The following is a 6,567-nucleotide window of genomic DNA, read 5'->3' as shown; positions in this document are numbered from 1 at the left end:
GGAGCACAGAAAGCTTCATCCACCCCGACACGGTAAGACGCTGTTTTTTGACCATCCGTCCCAGTGCGCAAAAGATTTCCCTAGCTGCAGGATCCCACTCCGTACAGATCAAAGGCTTCTGCATAGTGACCCTAACGGTGCAAGGGAGGGAGTTTAAAAACTACAGGCTCTACGTCCTTCCCCAACTCTGCGCGCCCACATTACTGGGATTAGACTTCCAGTGCAACCTGCAGAGCCTAACTTTCAAATTCGGCGGCCCAATACCCCCACTCACTATCTGCGGCCTCGCAACCCTCAAGGTTGAGCCCCCATCCTTGTTTGCAAACCTCACCCCGGATTGCAAACCCGTCGCCACTAGGAGCAGACGGTACAGCGCCCAGGACCGGACATTCATTCGGTCCGAAGTCCAGTGGCTACTGAAGGAAGGCATAATCCAGGCCAGCAATAGTCCCTGGAGAGCACACGTGGTAGTAGTAAAGACAGGGGAGAAGCAAAGGATGGTCATAGACTATAGCCAGACCATCAACAGGTACACACAACTAGATGCGTACCCTCTCCCCCGCATATCCGACATGGTCAATCGGATTGCCCAATATAAGGTCTTCTCCACCGTGGACCTCAAGTCCGCCTACCATCAGCTCCCCATCCGCCCAAGTGACCGCAAGTACACAGCCTTCGAGGCAGACGGGCGATTATACCACTTCCTAAGGGTCCCATTTGGCGTCACAAACGGGGTCTCGGTCTTCCAACGAGAGATGGACCGAATGGTTGATCAACACGGGTTGCAGGCCACGTTCCCGTATCTCGACAATGTAACCATCTGCGGCCACGACCAGCAGGACCACGATGCCAACCTCCAAAAATTCCTCCAGACCGCTAAAGCCTTGAACCTCACATACAACGAGGACAAGTGCGTTTTTAGCACAAACCGGCTAGCCATCTTGGGATATGTAGTGCGCAATAGGATAATAGGCCCCGACCCCGAACGTATGCGCCCCCTCATGGAATTTCCCCTCCCTCACTGCTCAAAAGCCCTAAAACGCTGCCTGGGGTTCTTTTCATATTACGCCCAGTGGGTCCCCCAGTACGCAGACAAGGCCCGCCCCCTAATACAGACCACGACCTTCCCTCTGTCGACAGAGGCTTGCCAGGCCTTCAGCCGCATCAAAGTGGATATCGCAAAGGCCACGATGCGCGCCATCGACGAGTCCCTCCCCTTCCAGGTCGAGAGCGATGCCTCCGATGTAGCTCTAGCGGCCACCCTTAACCAAGCGGGCAGACCCGTGGCCTTTTTCTCCCGAACCCTCCACGCCTCAGAAATCTGCCACTCCTCAGTGGAAAAGGAAGCCCAAGCCATAGTGGAAGCTGTGCGACATTGGAGGCATTACCTGGCCGGCAGGAGATTCACTCTCCTCACTGACCAACGGTCAGTAGCTTTCATGTTTGATAATGCACAGGGGGGCAAAATTAAAAATGACAAGATCTTAAGGTGGAGGATCGAACTCTCCACCTTCAACTATGAGATCTTGTACCGTCCCGGAAAGCTGAACGAGCCGTCCGATGCCCTATCCCGCGGCACATGTGCCAACGCACAAATTAACCGTCTCCAAACCCTCCACGAGGACCTCTGCCACCCGGGGGTCACTCGGTTCTACCATTTTATAAAGTCCCGCAACCTCCCCTACTCCATGGAGGAGGTCCGTACAGTCACAAGGAACTGCCACATCTGCGCAGAGTGCAAACCGCATTTTTTCAGGCCGGATAGTGCGCACCTGATCAAGGCCTCCCGTCCCTTTGAACGCCTCAGTCTGGATTTCAAAGGGCCCCTCCCCTCCACCGACCGCAACACGTACTTCCTGAACGTGGTGGACGAGTACTCCCGTTTCCCCTTCGCCATCCCCTGCCCTGACATGACAGCGGCCACAGTCATTAAAGCCCTTAACACCATATTCACACTGTTGGTTGCCCCGCATACGTCCATAGCGACAGGGGGTCCTCCTTCATGAGTGACGAGCTGCGCCAGTTCCTGCTCAGCAAGGGTATAGCCTCGAGCAGGACGACCATCTACAACCCCCGGGGGAACGGGCAAGTAGAGAGGGAGAACGGCACGGTCTGGAAGACCGTCCTACTGGCCCTACGGTCCAGGGATCTCCCAGTTTCACGGTGGCAGGAGGTCCTCCCGGACGCCCTCCACTCCATCCGATCGCTACTGTGTACCACTACTAACCAAACGCCTCATGAGCGCCTCCTTGTCTTCCCCAGGAAGTCCTCCTCTGGAACGTCGCTGCCGACCTGGCTGGCGGCCCCAGGACCCATCTTGCTCCGGAAACATGTGCGGGCGCACAAGTCGGACCCGTTGGTCGAGAGGGTTCACCTCCTCCACGTGAACCCGCAGTACGCCTACGTGGAGTACCCCGACGGCCGACAGGACACGGTCTCCCTGCGAGATCTGGCGCTCGCCGGCAACACGCACACCCCCCCGACACCAATCACCCCCTCCCTGCCACCGGCGCACCCCGCGACAGCCCCCTTCCCGGGAGGATCGGTCCTCCTCCCAGGTCCGACCAGAAGTGAAGCTGAAGCAGAAACCGTAAAGCTCCCGGAGGCGACAACACTGGAACAAGCACCACCACCACCGGGGCTGAGGCGATCGACAAGGACGACCAGACCGCCCGCCCGACTCGTGGCATCGGTGTAACACTAGAATGTTGTGGACTTTAACGAGAATTTTTTTCTTTTCCCCTTTTTCCCTCTTACGAATACTGTAAATAGTTCAAAAAAAAACAAAAAAAACCCTGTACATACTGTGATGACATGCAAAAGTTTTTCCTCCCAGGACCAGCCTTGTAAACCTCTACCACCATGCGAAGCACCACCCCGCTGGGTTCATTTTTAACAAGGGGTGAATGTGGTAGTATGCATTAGGGGTCATGTGGGACTGTGAAGCCGTGATGTCATTGGCTGACAGATCCTGGGTCCTGGTTGGCTGTTGACCTCTAGCTCCGCCCTGAAGGCGGAGTATAAGAACCAGGAGTTCTCCCCCGCAGGCCAGTCTGTTACTGAACTGCGGGGAACAAGTCACGCTTAATAAAGCCTCATCGACTTCATCTCTATTCGTCTCTCATGAGTCTTTGTGCGCTACAGGGGGGTCGTTGGAATGGCGGCAGTGGCCGGGGTCAGCAGGAGTCAGCTGACTTACGGGAGTGTAATGGGGGGAGCAAAATGGTTGGATGGGGGGGACTGTGTTGCTGCTGCATTGGCCAAAAGGGAGCTGGAAGTAGGAGAGGTAGTCGGGGCGGGGGTCCGCCGCCTGGGGGACTGGAGGGTGCGGGAGGCGCGGGCACGTGGCTGGCCTAAAAAAGGGGATGGCTAGTCGGCAGGGAGGACGAGGCGAGTAGCCCCCCGATCCGGCTGATAACATGGAATGTGAGGGGCCTGAACGGGCCGGTCAAGAGGGCCTGGGTGTTCACGCACTTAAAGGGATTGAAGGCAGACGTGGTTATGCTCCAGGAGACACATCTGAAGGTGGCAGATCAGGTGAGGCTGAGAAAGGGATGGGTAGGGCAGGTTTTTCACTCGGGGCTGGATGCGAAGAACTTTGCGAAGAAGGTTGCAATACTGGTGGGGAAGCGGGTGTCGTTCGAGGCAATGAATATTGTAGTGGATAATGGAGGTCGAAATATGATGGTGAGCGGTAGGTTGCAGGGGGTGCGGGTGGTACTGGTGAACGTATATGCCCCGAATTGGGATGATGCCGGATTTATGAAACGCATGCTGGGTCGGATTCCGGATCTGGAGGTAGGAAGCTTGATAATGGGGGGGGGGGGGGACTTCAACACGGTGCTGGACCCAGCACTGGACTGTTCCAGGTCCAGGACGGGTAAGAGGCCGGCTGCGGCCAAGGTGCTTAGGGGGTCTATGGACCAGATGGGGGGAGTGGATCCATGGAGGTTTGCCAGGCCGGTGGCCAGAGAATTTTCTTTTTTCTCCCACGTCGAAAAGCCTATTCCCGGATAGATTTCTTCATAATGAGTAGGGCACTAATCCCGAAATTGGAGGGAACGGAATATTCGACTATAGCCATCTCGGACCACGCCCCGCATTGGGTGGAGCTGGAGTTGGGGTAGGAGAGGGACCAGCGCCCGTTGTGGCACCTCGATGTGGGACTGTTGGCGGACGAGGAGGTGTGTGGGCGGATCCGGGGGTGTATTCAAAGATACATGGAGGCCAACGACAATGGGGAGGTGCAGGTGGGGGTGGTCTGGGAGAAGACAGAGAGGAGGGAGAGGGAGAGATTGGTGGTGGAGATATTAAGGGTGGACAGGAGCTATGCAGAGGCCCCCGAGGAGGGGCTGCTTAGGGAGCGACGAAACCTCCAAATGGAATTTGATCTATTGACCACGGGGAAAGCAGAGGCTCAGTGGAGGAAAATGCAGGGGGCGGTATATGAGTATGGGGAGAAGGCGAGCCTGATGCTGGCACATCAGCTTCGTAAGAGGAAGGCAGCGAGGGAGATTGGTGGAATTAGAGATAGAGGGGGGAATACGGTGCGGAGTGTGGTGAGAATAAACGTGGTATTTAGGGACTCCTATGGGGATCTGTAGAGGTCTGAGCCCCCGGAGGGGGAGGGGATGCGGCGATTCTTGGACCAACTGAGGTTCCCGAGGGTGGAGGAGGAGTAGGTGGCTGGTTTGGGGGTGCCGATTGGGCTGGAGGAGCTGGTTAAAGAATTGGGGAGCATGCAGGCGGGGAAGGCCCCGGGACCAGACAGGTTCCCGGTTGAATTTTACAGAAAGTATGTGGACCTGCTGGGCCCGCTGCTGGTGAGAACTTTCAATGAGGCGAGGGAGGGGGGGCCCTGCCCCCGACAATGTCCCGGGCGCTGATCTCTTTGATTTTGAAGCGGGACAAGGATCCATTGCAATGTGTTTTTGGAGCGTAGCAGGGACAGGGGGCGGCTGGCGCTGCTGAATCTATGTGGCTATTATTGGGCAGCTCATGTGGCGATGATCCGTAAGTGGGTAATGGAGGGAGAGGGGGCGGCATGGAAGAGGCTAGAGGTGGCGTCCTGTGTGGGTACGAGTCTGGGGGCGCTGGTGACGGCACCGTTGCTGCTTCCGCCGACAAGGTACACCACGAGTCCGGTGGTGGCGGCGACTCTGAAGATCTGGGGGCAGTGGAGGCGACATAGGGGCGAGGTGGGGGCCTCAGTCTGGTCCCCGATACGAGAGTACCACAGCTTTGTTACGGGTAGGATGGATGGGGGGTTTCTGAGCTGGCATCGGGCTGGGATTAAAAGAATGGGGGACCTATTCATCGATGCGACTTTTGCGAGCCTGGGAGCGCTAGAGGAGAAATTTGGGTTACCTCCCGGGAATGCTTTTAGGTACATGCAAGTGAGGGCATTTGTGAGACGGCAGGTGAGGGAATTGCCGCTGCTCCCAGCACGAAGGATTCAGGACAAGGTGATTTCGGGTGTATGGGTTGGAGAAGGCAAGGTCTCGGCGATCTATCAGGAACTGCAGGAGGAGGAGGAGGCCTCGGGGGAGGAGTTAACGGGTAAGTGGGAGGAGGAGCTGGGGGTGGAGCTGGATGAAGATTTGTGGGCTGATGCCCTGAGTAGGGTTAATTCTTCCTCCTCTTGCGCCAGGCTGAGCCTAACACAGTTCAAAGTTGTCCATAGGGTGCATATGACAGGGACGAGGATGAGTAGGTTTTTTGGGGTGAGGACAGGTGTGTGAGGTGCTCGGGGAGCCCAGCAAATCACGCCCATATGTTCTGGACATGCCCGGCGCTGGAGGGGTTCTGGAGGGGCTTTGCGAGGACTATGTCCAAAGTGGTGAACACCAGGGCCAAGCTGAGCAGGGGATTGGCATTATTTGGGGTATCGGATGAGCCGGGGGTGCAGGAGCCGAAAGAGGCCGGTGTTCTGGCCTTTGCGTCCCTGGTAGCCCGGCGAAGGATCCTACTAGTGTGGAGGGATGCGAAGCCCTCAAGCGTGGAAGACTGGATTGACGATATGGCAGGGTTCATCAAGCTGGAAAGGATAAAGTTTGCCTTGCGAGAGTCTGTGCAGGGGTTCTCCAGGCGGTGGCAACCGTTCCTAGACTATCTCGCGGAACGTTAGGTGGAGGTCAACAGCAGCAGCAAACCAGAGGGGAGGGGGGGGGGTTGGTGGAGGGGGGAGGGGGGGGGTTGGTTTTTCTGTTTTGTTTAGGTTAGATGGGATGTTTTCCTTACTGGTGTGTTTATTTGTTAAATGGGAGTTATTGTATTTTGTTGGAAATCTCATGTACAATTTTTGCTTGTTTTGTGCTTTATTCTTTTTTTTTGTTTGGAGTGTTTTTGTTGAAAATTGAATAAATATATTAAAAACAAACAGTGCTGTGCGGAGTCTGCACGTTCTCCCCATGACCGCACGGGTGTCCTCCGGGTGCTCCGGTTTCCTCTCACAGTCCAAAGACGCGCAGGTAAAATTGCCCCTTAGTGTCCAAAGGTGGTATTACAGAAAATGGGGCAAGGGAGTGGGCCTAAGGAGGGAGCTCTTTCAGAGGGTCGGTGCAGCCT

Source organism: Scyliorhinus torazame, chromosome 27 (genome assembly GCF_047496885.1).
Source record: "Scyliorhinus torazame isolate Kashiwa2021f chromosome 27, sScyTor2.1, whole genome shotgun sequence".
Classification (NCBI taxonomy): domain Eukaryota; kingdom Metazoa; phylum Chordata; class Chondrichthyes; order Carcharhiniformes; family Scyliorhinidae; genus Scyliorhinus; species Scyliorhinus torazame.
The sequence above is the reverse complement of the archived record's forward strand: the minus strand, read 5'-3'. Positions refer to the sequence as shown.